This window comes from Ailuropoda melanoleuca, chromosome 16 (genome assembly GCF_002007445.2).
Source record: "Ailuropoda melanoleuca isolate Jingjing chromosome 16, ASM200744v2, whole genome shotgun sequence".
Classification (NCBI taxonomy): Eukaryota; Metazoa; Chordata; class Mammalia; order Carnivora; family Ursidae; genus Ailuropoda; species Ailuropoda melanoleuca.
In genome coordinates, this window is record NC_048233.1 from 21,294,552 (window position 1) to 21,307,699 (window position 13,148).

The window sequence follows — 13,148 nt, forward strand, 5'->3', positions numbered from 1 at the left end:
CAAAGCCATCCTCTCAGGTCTCTGGTCTCTAAACAGCCAGGTAGTCACTAATGCCAGTCACTTGTATCAGTATGTTTGGCCTGTTCTTTCAAACTTGAATGCTAGAATAAAAACATCTTTGGAGAAATCCGATGGAGTCAAGTGGGAGTTTAAGGCAGAGCCAGACTGCTGGTTAAACATCCTAGACCTGTCAGAGACCAAGGCCCGGAAACCTGGCTGCGTGCTGAGGGCTTTGCAGCTAAGGGTGAGTCAGGGCAAGTTGAGGGTCTAGCAGCCAAAGAGTCACTCCAGGCAGGAATGAGCAAGTAAATTCTCAAGGTCAAGTGAATGAAAGCCAGGAATCTAGACAGTCAGGCTGAGTCAGAGTCACCATGGAGCAGGAATACCAAATTGCTTGGTAAGAATTGTTTGCCTACTGATGGTTACAGCCAGGGAGAGAATGAGAGGCTGGCCAACCAGGCCAGCTCCAGAAAGAACTGCAGAGAAATGAATGAGATCTGAGAGAGTTTCTTACACTGAGGACATAACAGCAATTTCCTTTCCATGAATATATTTTCGTAAGTAAACTTATTCCTAATGACCTGACAGTTTTATCTAGACTGAGGGGTTTTATCTTTACATTCAAAATCTAATACAACAGTGACTTTATACAATGGAGAAGCTATGCACTACAGACATGACTCTCCTCGACAGCAATACACACACACAAAATGAGGATTTAATATCAACTTAAATATGTCCATAATATTTTCCAAGTACTTTTGTTTATTGTAATATTATTCTCCCCTCCCCAGCCGTGAAGGTATTTTGACCTTTACCATTGGTTAAAATGCAGTAAAGAAGTAAGTTTTTGAAGGTATTTACATTAAATCAAACTGATCCCGATAAAGGGATGAAGTGATCCAAGGAAACCCTCCCCTTCTAGATGTACTTGACTCCTTGTATTCTTTTGCCCCATATTGGTTCTTGGTATTTATTTTAATTATGTTATTTAAATATAAATATGTACTGGATAGTGTTAATGCAACATGAAGATACCATTGCATAATTATGCTTTGGAATGTCTTGCCCTCAGTGAATGTGGGTGAGCTGAGGACAACAACATTCTAAATGTCATGTGCAAAAGTCCAGGAGTCCTGTGATGGGTGAAAATGAAGGAACACATACACATAGACATGCACACAAGGATTTATATTGGGAAGGTAAAGAAAGATGAGATGTGGGGGGGATTGTTCTAATGAGCAAATTTATTGATGGGGTAATGTTTCCCATCTCACACATGATTTAGCCAAGGAGTAGATGAATCAGAAGTCATTGCTCATCTCAGACAATGAAAAGCAAATTGAAGGCATAAAGCCCTGAGGCTAGGTAAGGTAGATGGTGCCACAATGGTGGGGAATCTGACAGCTCCAGAGATTTATCTAACCTTGCTCTTCTCAGTCATCCTTGAGTAACTCTATGAACCCAACTTTGGACAGGCAGTTAAGATAAATTGGAAATACACATTTCATCATATTGATATCTTCATTGGAGATACTTCCAATATGTAGACTAGGACATGTGTGATACACACTTTAAATGCAGTAAAGAAGAAAAAGAAATAAATGCATTAACTATTTAATGCACACAACAATTTAATGAGATAGGTACCTCAGGGATACTTCAAACTTCCCCCCAAAAAAGGAAGAGAAAGGATAAACTATAACCAGCAGTTGAGAGGTGTGGCCATTTTTACCTATTTGCTCATGATCTTGTACTCACTCTTCTATACTTTGCTTGGTAATTCTGGAGCTAAAAACTGTATTTCTAGGACCCTTAATTACTTCATTCTCTGCTAGGTTTTGCCATAGAAGCTATGGGTGGGAAAACAAAAGCTATGAGGAAGAAAGAAATCATTGTTCTATTTTCTGCTTGTTTCTCCCTTCTTCTGCTGGTCCCTGGAAATGTCTGGATCGCTTCCACCACTCTAGCTCTTGAGGTTTCCCCTTCCGTTTGCCCACAACTGCTCCCAGCAGCCCCCTTTGCAGGGTCCCAGTGTCCAAAGCACAGGCCCCTCTTCCATACTCCAGGTTCTAGTAACATCACCTCTTCCTTGGTGTTCTCCAGCCTAGAAGTGGGTACTAACTTCTAGGTTACTTCATTTTACATTTTTTTGCTCTTCCAACTTTACGATACTCATGTAACCAATTTCCTTTATTACATTTCCTCAGTTGAAGCAGCATGATTTCTGTTTTTCTTCCTGGACCCACACTGATTGTGTGTTCTTCTGAATCAGCTTTTTCCACAATGACACGGTTTCTGCTCTTTCTTAGGAAACTTCTCTGGCCAATGAGTAGAGGAAAAAAAAAAAAAACAAACCAGGGAGTAAATGCAGGATGGAGAGCCAGAATGTCCTACTCTGCTAAAAACAGTGCTATTTTGTAGGTTAGGTATTCCTGATTTGAAAGGCCCCCTTGACACTCTCTTCAGGATGAATATATCTTCAATAACATGAACTAGGAGAGGAAGTTGAAGTCAGCCCATGGGTTCATCCCAAAGAGTAAAATTTGATATTTGTGTTCTTCAGATTAAAGCATGACACTCAGGAACAATATGAAATACATAAACTTTTATGGAAATTAATGGAAGCCTAGAACTTTCATCTCAAGAGAGATACATCATGAAATTTGAATTAAGATATAGAAAAAAAAAACTTATTCCTCCACAAATGCACATTTTCCATTTAGAGAACAACAGATTAGGGTTGAAAATCAACCTAGATGTTATCAGTTCCAATAATTTTATTTTATAAAAGGTGAAGAGGCCAATCTGAGACCTATGGAAAGTGAAAGATATAATCAAGGGTCATTGTACAACCATGGTCTTGATTGACTTCAATAGCAATTAACTTTAGATTGATGAAGAAATCAGATATACACACACAATGGGGTGAATCCACAAGATTTCCATCTTTATTTTTTTTATTATGTTATGTTAGTCACCATACAGTACTTCATTAGTTTTTGATGTAACGTTCCATGAGTCATTATTTGCATATAACACCCAGATTTCCATCTTTAAAGGATACAAGAAGAATTTAGCACCATTAGGATACACAGAGAGATCAACACTAATCCCCAGTGGCAGATGGAGGTGTAACATTAGATTTCGCCTAAATAAGACTTGCCATGGACCACACTGCACATGATAAGTCTGCATAAGTGGAAATTATATCAGACCTCTGGAACCTGAAATTGGCCCTTCCGAGCCCAAATTTATATTTGTAGGACTCTGGTACCCCTGCATTTGGGTCATGTGGAAATGTGCTAGGGATCCCTTTAGCCTAGCCCAGTGAACCTCATTAATCTTGAAATTATACAACACACTACATGCCTATAGAGAACAGTACAGTATAGAACACTCAGGCATGGACACAGCCTTCATTTCTCACCCTGTCCTCCCAGGCCCATAGAACCTAGCAAGCTCTTAGACCATCTATCCTGCCATCCTACAGCCATAGAATTACTTAAAGAATCTGGTCAAGATTCCAATATTTTTAATGCCAAGTCAAATACTTTCTCTACTAGGGCACAAAAAAAGTGACAATGTTGTGTAAGCATACTAGAATTTTGTTACATTAAAATAAAGTAAGTTAAGTAAATTTAAAGTAAGTAAATTGGGAATTACTAATCTATTGACTACATTGAGACTACAATATTACTGTTGTTCTTGGTTTTCCAGATGTGAATAAACAGACTCTTCCCCAATTAATACAAAGGAATATAAAACATTTCGTAAAGTTCTAAAGTGAGTTCTCTTTTGAACTAACATACAGTAGTACATATTCAATGGTTGCTTGTGAAACTGAGCTGAAATAAATTATGATGCATTTTTAGAATATAAACTGACACTGGTTCCAATGTGTTCAAACTGTTGTTTTGTTTTGTTTTTTAAATTCTGGATTTCAGCAAAATCCAAATCTATTTTTAAGTAAAGTCTTTAGTCGTTTTTCAGATAATTCTTCAGAAAATCCTACTTGGATCACAAAAAAGATTTCAAACTAAACACACATCTGAAATCTGAGAATTGCTGTTTCTCAACAGTATTTTTATTATTACTTCTGCTAATGTCTATTTCAGAGAAGAATACATTAGCTATCCATCTTTAAGAGATTTTGTTTTCAAAAAGCAATCCGCTTTTTAGAAATAGTACTTCCATTCAAAAGAATTAATATCTTCAATTGTAACAGGCTCTTACATTTTAAATTATATGGCCCTTTGTTCCATACAAAGTAACATTCATTCATAAAAATATGAAAAGCTATTGATTCTAATTAAGACTTAATAGGTAGGGTTCTAATAAACAATTGAATATGAAATTTTAAAGGAATTCATGCTTATTGAAGCTATTTTAGCTAAATTTCTATTAATTCAGTTTTAAAAAACCCTAGTAAGTATACTTAAATATAAAAATCTTGAAACTAAAAGCTTATTTCATAGTCAAGTTGGTGGAGTAAACATATTTTTCAGTCAAAATGCAATAATGTTTTGTTAATACCTAAGAAACAATTAGATCTTTCAATTTGTCCATTCATAGCTAACAGGAAAATTATTCTATCCAAAATGTCTCAGTGATAAAATATTCAATGAAACATCACCTTTAAGAGATATAAAAGCAAATAGGAATTAGATTATAAACCTTAAATAAAGGTCAGGATTAAGTTAAATGTCTGAGACTTTACAAATTTCTCCTTGTGTTTGTTTACTTTATTAATTTAGTCCACTTTCTCCCTAGGAATACACATGTAACGTGCACACAAGTGCTTCTTAGCAAGCAACCATTGTCACAAAGAATAATACTGGAAAAAGAAAAACAGGGTATGAATTTTTTTTTTTTTTTTGGCTAAGACTTAACATCATTTTTCTCAAAGTTATTTATTATTAGTTTTTAAATTTTTATTTATTTATTCATTTGTTTTTAGACAGAGAGCATATGCGCAGGGGTGGAAGAAGCAAAGGGAGAGGGAGGGAGAGTCTTAAGGAGACTCTGGGGTAAGCACAGAGCCTGATGGGGGTGCTTATCTGACGACCCTGAGATCCTGACCTGAGCCGAAACCCAGAGTTGGCCACTTAACCCAGGGCACCACCCAGGTGCCCCGTCCTTTGTCACGAGATGCTAGTACAGTTTATCTTGCTTTCTGAATTTACCAGACCCTCTTCCAGACCTTTGCACATAGTAGGCCCAAAAGTGGCTCGCCAGTCTGTTGGCTGAAGGATAATGAGTCTTGCACGTGTGATGCAGCTGTTGGGAGGCCGCGGCCGCTGGACACCTCTGAAGTCTGTTTCTGCAAAAGTAACGCCATTCAACCAACGTATCTGAAAAACACTAAAGACAGTTTTTAAGGTTTCTTTCTTTCTTTATGGTTTTGCAATAAAACTAAACTTGATATCATTTCAGAATAATTTTGACCTTAAAAATCAAATCAACCTTACCGTCTAACCCTGGAACCTGAGGGCTGCTCTCAATACCACTGTTTGGTGGACTTTAGGTAACCTGTAAAGCTCTACCTGACAAACACCTTATCTTAAAAATCAATAAAATCTTATCTTAAAAATCAACAAAATCATTACAAGTTTGCATTAGACAATCATGGAAAATTAACACTACTAATTTAGTAATTAATCTTGAACATAGACTAAAGGATGTTAATAAATCCTAGTTTTCAACATATTTTGCTATTTCTATCATTAAGCTAAAAGACCATAAGACTTGCAGTCCTAAATGCTACTATGTACAAATTCTCATAGTATTAAAAAGAAATAAATAAACATAGAAAGAGGCTGTAAAGTAGATGTAAACATTAAGGTAATATCAAGGTTACCTTAAGATGGAAAGAAATGCATGGAAATCACGTACACCCAGCAACATGATGAAACTGACATCTTAGCATATGAAGCTGGAACCTCATACCAGGTAGAACTGGGAAATAGACAATAGAATATCCTTAAACTTCTGCCCTGTCTTCTCTTCCTCCCTCCTCACACTGAACATCCAGAACTCCCAAAAAAGTGTTTTTACTGGACCAACCCAAACAAGTACTTGATAGATGAAAGGTAGCACAGGTTCTGAATCATAGGTATTTTTTCCTAGGTAAATGCCCACTGTCTGTTAAGAGAAACTTCATAAATGAGTAATTGTAACTCATATGACTACTACCCCCACTTCTTCCCTTTGGTGCCATTATTAGTCTAACCCCTTACAGTTTGTTTAATTTGATGTTATCAACTACAACTCATTTGTGATTAACTGAACTATCTATTTTCCTTTTTTGATTTTAAAAATGTAGGATTTGGAGGGAATGAAAATATGGGTCTAAATTTATCATTCCTGGGTCTAAATTTATATGAAACACTTCATATAACTTAAACTTCATAGTTTTATCATTCCTGGGTCTAAATTTATATGAAACACTTCAGCCAGTGCAGATTTTTTTTTTTTTTTGCAACAAAGAATTTAGTAGAGATAAATGTAAAATTCATTCTGGAAACTTTAATTAGAATAGAAAGAATAAGAGAAATAAGGGAACTTGCACATTTTCATGACCCTCTAAACTGTTTTTGAATGTATTTCATATGTACATATACTTATGATTGTTCCCCTCTTTTCAGAAAAATTCAGAGCTAAACATCAGGATATACACATCTCCCTTCTACTACTCTAACAACACCTCTGTGTAGAAAATGCATTTATCTGTAAAATGGAGCTAGCATTTGGTGCCTCCCAAGAGGTCATTTTAGGATAATGAATTTAACTTTTTAAAAGGATCTATGAAATGGTAATATACAGGGATTCCTTGTAAGTTATTATTATTAGTTTCAACTCAAAAGTATCATCATTGATACATGGCCTCACTGCAACCTCCTTTTTTTGGCTAAGGCTCAACAATTCCTACAGACAAGGATCACTGCAGACATCTGATTTCCAAATCGTTGAGCTAAAGAGAGGCATATACTAGGGCCACGTTTCTCTGGGCACTTGTTTATCTTGGGTTCAGTTGGTGTGTTACAGAAATATATTAGACCCTCTCTCCCAGGAGGAAACCGAAACTGTGAGAAAGACAAAATCTGGCTGACCTTCTGCAAAAACAGCCAGCCAGCCCTGCTGAGAAGCAGCAGCAGCAAAAACAGAGGCCAGGACTATTGAGTTTTTGTCTTGGGGGATGACAATTTGTTAAAAATTATTTAACCAAGGAAGGAGTAACTCAGCTACACCCTCCCAGCTCATCTGCATTAGGCAGATAACAAATCGCAACCTGTAATCTATGTGGGTAATAGTGTCAATGAAAGATCAAGATTATACATGATACTTGCTAAATTTGTTATGCCTCATTAGTGTTGTGGCTTATTACAGAGAGCTCCACGGTTCCCAGGCATTCCCTCATGGGCTGTCCTGATGGATAATGCAAATAAAGAAAGGAAAGGCACCAATGACACAGTGCTCACACTGCATTTGTCAGGGGCATAGTTAGCTGGATTAGGTATGCTCTGCACTTTCTATCACCGTCACATATTGATCTGAATTTAGAGTCACGCTTATTTAGCAGTGCTGTATTTTTCACAATGGTGTTCTCTCAAAGTACAAATGACACTCAAGCCATCTTTCCAAAAGAATATCTAGATTTTCCAATATGAAAAGGCCATTTGGCTAAATAGTCAGGGGTCCTTTAGGTCTTTAATTGAAAGAAAAAATTTTATATAGGTTAGGTTTTTAAAATTGTCTTAAAAGGAAAAAAAAAGCATTCTTATTCTAGAGGCAGTTCATGGCAAAGCATTGAAAGATTATATACTTAGATTCTTTCTTAGGTTAATGAAAAGTAGGAAACAGACTGACTAACTTTCTAATCCTTAGGAGACAACCTTAGCGGAGGATCCGGGTATCGCTCCTTTCCTCCCCACCAGAGTCCCACCCACTGATGCTCTTAAGGATAGTCATGTTTCCTACAGCCACTTTGAATGTGTCACTTTGATTTAGATTTTGTCCAAGACTGATGCATTGTACTTTCTCCAAATGCTGCCAAAGGTCCTGCTTTGCATTTGATAATATGGCACAGGCTTATATTAAGATACGGCACAGGAAGAGATGGGGTGTCGATGATCACCATCATCAGAAGCTGCCTGACCATTTTATTTTATTTTATTTTTTATTTTTTTAAATTTAGTTATTTTTTTTTAAAGACCTTTTCTTTATTTGACAGAGACACAGCAAGAGAGGGAACACAACCAGGGGGAGTGGGAGAGGGAGAAGCAGGCTCCCAGTGGAACAGGGAGCCTGATGCGGGGTTCAATCCCAGGACCCGGGATCATGACCTGAGCCGGAGGCAGAAGCCCAACTACTGAGCCACCCAGGCGCCCTGCCCGAACATTTTAAGGGACAGCCACCTAGAAAACTGAAAAGAGCATGGAGCACTGATATAAGGGAGATTATTATCTGTAATGAAGCATTTGGCAACCCATTTTTACCTTCAATTAGTTCTGCCTCATCCTTTAGTTATTCTACCCAGTAAACATATTATTTTTGCCTATCCTAGGAAAATTTTTGATAAGCCCTTTCTCTACATATTTATCACAGTTACTTTTTATGGGATTACACCATGGCTGAAATATTTTAAATCTCTGTTTTCTCTTTAGACATGTCTTTTAAGTGTATGTTTAAACTCTTTACTTTTGGCTAAAGCCATTAGAAAAACAATATATATATAGGAAGCTGTTGAAAGTAGTCCTGTGAGTTTCTAGGGAGACCAATGTATGTTAGTATGAAGCGTTCAACCCTGGCTAAAATTAGAATCACCTATAGAGCCTAAAATATACTCACATCCAGGTCTCACCTCTAGTCTTAAAGAATTGGTTTTGAATGAGGCCTCGCCACCAATATTTTAGAAAATTCCTCAGTCATTTCTAGGTGTGACCACAGTTGATAGCCATTCGTATGAACCAAATGCTTAATAGGAAGACAGATGCTTAAAAAGAATTTTGTGCAAAAAACCCCAAAAAGCAAAGATGAAAACATCATCAGATGAAGGGAAAAAAACTCACATTATTAAAAATAAGAAACATGAAGATATTTACTGCTAACAATCTATTTTTGCACATAGATAGGAAAAAGGAAATTTAAGAATATTTTAGGAAAACAAAATAACAGTATGCTATCAGGAAGTCTCCAGGGGCAGAAGTTTTTCACTAAAGATGAAAACAAAAGCAGGATCTTAGAATGTTGGAGAAGGCAAGAACCTCAGAGAACTTCTTACTTGATTCACAGAACATCAGAACTTGAGTGGGAACCTGAGAGTACATTTCACTTGAAGAAACTAAGGCAGAGGGAGATGAACCAGATACAATCAAATTAATAAGCTAGTTAGAGAAAGAGCAGGCCCACATGATCTAAATATGATACCAGGCTCTTCCTATTTCATTATCCCGCTCCACAAACCTGGGAATCTAGGACCACCTATATACCACAGAAATGTCTAAGGAACAAATTTAATAGATTAAAATTAACTTTCTAAGTAGGGCTAGAGCTAACCAGGGTTATGTTACTTAAGATAATATAGCAACAAAACGTTAGCAAGAACAGCGCTGAATTGTATTTTGTGTGTGTATATGGGAGGAGTGCAAAATCATTAATGCTAAGCTTAACTGTTAATAAAGTATTTGTTTTCATTTTTATAAAAGAACCCTTGAACAGAAAAGTATGCTAATTTTCTGAGTTCACCCATCCTGTGGTGCTTGACCCAGAGATCCATAACCAAGGCATCACTTTCCTAAATATAGGAGAGCTATAGGAGAGAAAATAAAAAACATCAAGAGATGAGCTTGCAGACATTAATTGTAAACATAATAATTACACCAATAACATTATATTTATATTGATTACAATGTAACAGTAACTCCCTTTAAAAAAAATACTAGCACTTATAAAATCAAATATATCTTTTTTTTAAGATAATTAACTTGGGAGGTTTTATGCTTACTTAGTCATTCAACAAACATCTAATTGCCTACAACATGCCAATAATGGTGCTGGGTACTGGGAAGATAAGATCTACAAGCACTTAAAATGTAGTGCTGTGGCTTCCAAACATGTTTTTTTTTTAAGATTTTATTTATTTATTTGGGAGAGAGAGAGCGTGAGAGAGAGAGAGAAAGAGAGATCACAAGCAAGGGATTGGTGGCGACAGAGGGAGAAGCAGACTCCCCGATGAGCAGGGAGCCCGATGCAGGACTCCTGGGATCATGACCTGAGCTGAAGGCAGACCCTTAACCAACTGAGCCACCCAGGCACCCTGGCTTTCAAACATTTTTGACAGTGACTCCCAGAAAGAAGTACATGTCACATAGTAAACTAATGTTTGTTTGTGTTTAATCAAATTTTCAAAAAGCCGTCCCGCTAACTACAGGTGAGGCATTCTGATATTTTGTCTATTCTACATTCTTCCTGTTCTTTCAATTTCATCCTATCTTATCCTATTTCATTTTCTAATTTACCAAATTGATCTTATGTCCCCAAAATACATCCCATCTAGCATTCTGAAAAACCCTTGGGGTCTTGACTGATAGCCATGATTATAGCAGTGAGTCAATGATCAGCCTCTGCAGTGAAGAGTATTACATATATTAGATAGAGGAGAAGTAAGTAGTTCATACTAGAGGGTGTGTTCAGATAAGATGTAAGATAATGCTAGAAATGAGTAACAAAGAAGAAATTGGTGTTAGGTGATTCAATGTAGAAGATAATTCTAGGGGAGGAATCAGAAGTGTAAATGCAAAGAAGCATAATATCTATGATATAATTAGAGAACTACAAAAACTTTGGTATGCCTGAAGCTAGTTAAATTGTACGGGCTACAGACGCAATAAAAGGCAGTACCTAGATCATGAATGTCTCAACTGGTAAGCCAACAAGTTTTTCCAGAAAATTCTTGGTGGATTTTTAGCCCAATCAGTCTCTACTTTTGAAAGATCACTCTTTGCAATGATATTGTCATAACTCAATTCAGTTTTCAAACTTGCCCATTGAAATTGCCTTTAGAGTTTAATTACTGACTTTGATTTTGGCCAGTTAAAGATCAAATCCATTCTCAAATTTGTAAGATTTGTTTACTCTGAGGATAATCAAAAGACTATGTCAAACATTTTTGGTTTAATAAAATATCTGGCTGGCAGCATCTGATACAATTTCTCAAACAATACACTAAAAGAAGCAAAAAAAGGATAAGAATCCAAATCAGCACCAAAATAATGATTGATTATGGAGGAGACATGTCTGGGACCATTTGGAAAATTAAACTGCATTGAGAAAATAACATCACCTCCACTTCACAGAGGTAAATTTATGAAACATAACTTTATGAAACTTAGAGAAACCTGAAGAAGAATAGGACTACCAGTTTATATGTCCTCAATTATTCATCCCCGAACTCACAGCCCAAGGACAGGCCCTAATCAGGGTCCCGGAAACTGGACTGGGAACTATTTGTTCCCAGTCTATGATAAATAGAGAAATTTTAGAGTGCATAGAAATTTTCATAGAAATGTGTCCTTGTGTTGGCATTAGTGGGTTGGTTTCATTGTGTAGGACAGAGACCAGGTTGCATATTGTTGAATTCAGGTGGTAAGTCACTTGTGGAATAAGATGCGTGGTGGTCATGCACAGTAGCACCACGTTACAACACTCATGCATTAAGGTCAGTTTTACAATCATAATTTTTAAGGGTGAAATTCTTTTTTTTTTTTTTTTAAGGATTTGTTTATTCTTTAACTTGCTCTTTTAGCAATCATTTTCATTTTTAGCCAAACCTGTTTTTCAATTTATGGTCTAGCGTTATTTACTAAATGAAGGAAGTGTAATTTCTATTTTTTATTTTTAACCCTAACTTGCAGAGGGAAAACCTCACTGGAAATTTTTTATATAAAAAAAACCATAATTTCTTTATTGCAGTAGTAGTGATAAACCAAATGATGATTTTGAAAGTGATTTTGAATACATGAAGACCAAAGAAGTTCATATTAGTTTTACCTGGAAGTACAAATCTCTATATGTTGACTTCAATGTTGTAGCCATCTATGATGTTGAGGTGTGAAACCCTGGTGTGTTATATGCAGAGATACATTGACTACTGAAACACTGGAACTATTGTAAGGTAAACAGTACATACATTTTTATTTTTATTTTTCTATTATTATTTTTTTAAAAGATTTTATTTATTCATTTGACAGAGAGAGAGAGAGACAGCCAGCGAGAGGGAACACAAGCAGGGGGAGTGGGAGAGGAAGAAGCAGGCTCCCAGGGGAGGAGCCTGATGTGGGGCTTGATCCCAGGACTCCGGGACCACGCCCTGAGCCGAAGACAGACGCTTAACGACTGAGCCACCCAGGCGCCCCAGTACATACATTTTTAAATAACATAAAGTAGTAACTCCCAAACCTAAAGAATTTTTCAAAAGACTATTGATTTAAAAAGCCAAAAAAAGCAGTTGTCACTTCTTGCAAAGAAGGACTTTAGGTTTCTACAAGTAAAAAAATCATAGATAATTTTCAAGACATTAGTGAAAGTCTGCATTAAATCTGTTTGCTTAGAATTATTGGTCAGATCTGTTTAGAAGATAGTTCAAGTATCACACCTCCATGACACAATGTCTCAACGTATTCGGGAATTGGCTTATCATGTGGAAAAACAACACATAGAACAAATAATGCCAGGAAAGTATTTGTATTGCAAGTTGGTGAACACACATACAATTCTAACATGACAATTTTTTAGTAAAAGTGCAATTTGAACATATTAATATGAAGGAAGAATTTTTTTCAGCTTTAAAAAGGATAATTAGCAATCTTTGAACTGTCCTACTATTAGGAAGGATTGCATTATCAACAAATGTGGTTTAGAGTTCAAGTTCTGTGTAAGAATATATTCTGTGACACAGATAAAATTACAGGCAAGCATTCTGGAGTTGTTAACCAGATGAAGGAGCGTGTAGCAGAAAGTGAATCAACATGCTGCTTCCATCACTGAGAAAGTCTTGCTACAAAAAAATAAAAGTAATCTGAACTAAACAGTTCAGTGACATAGTAAAAGTTGTCAATATATTAAAGCTAGCATGTTTATATTTGGTA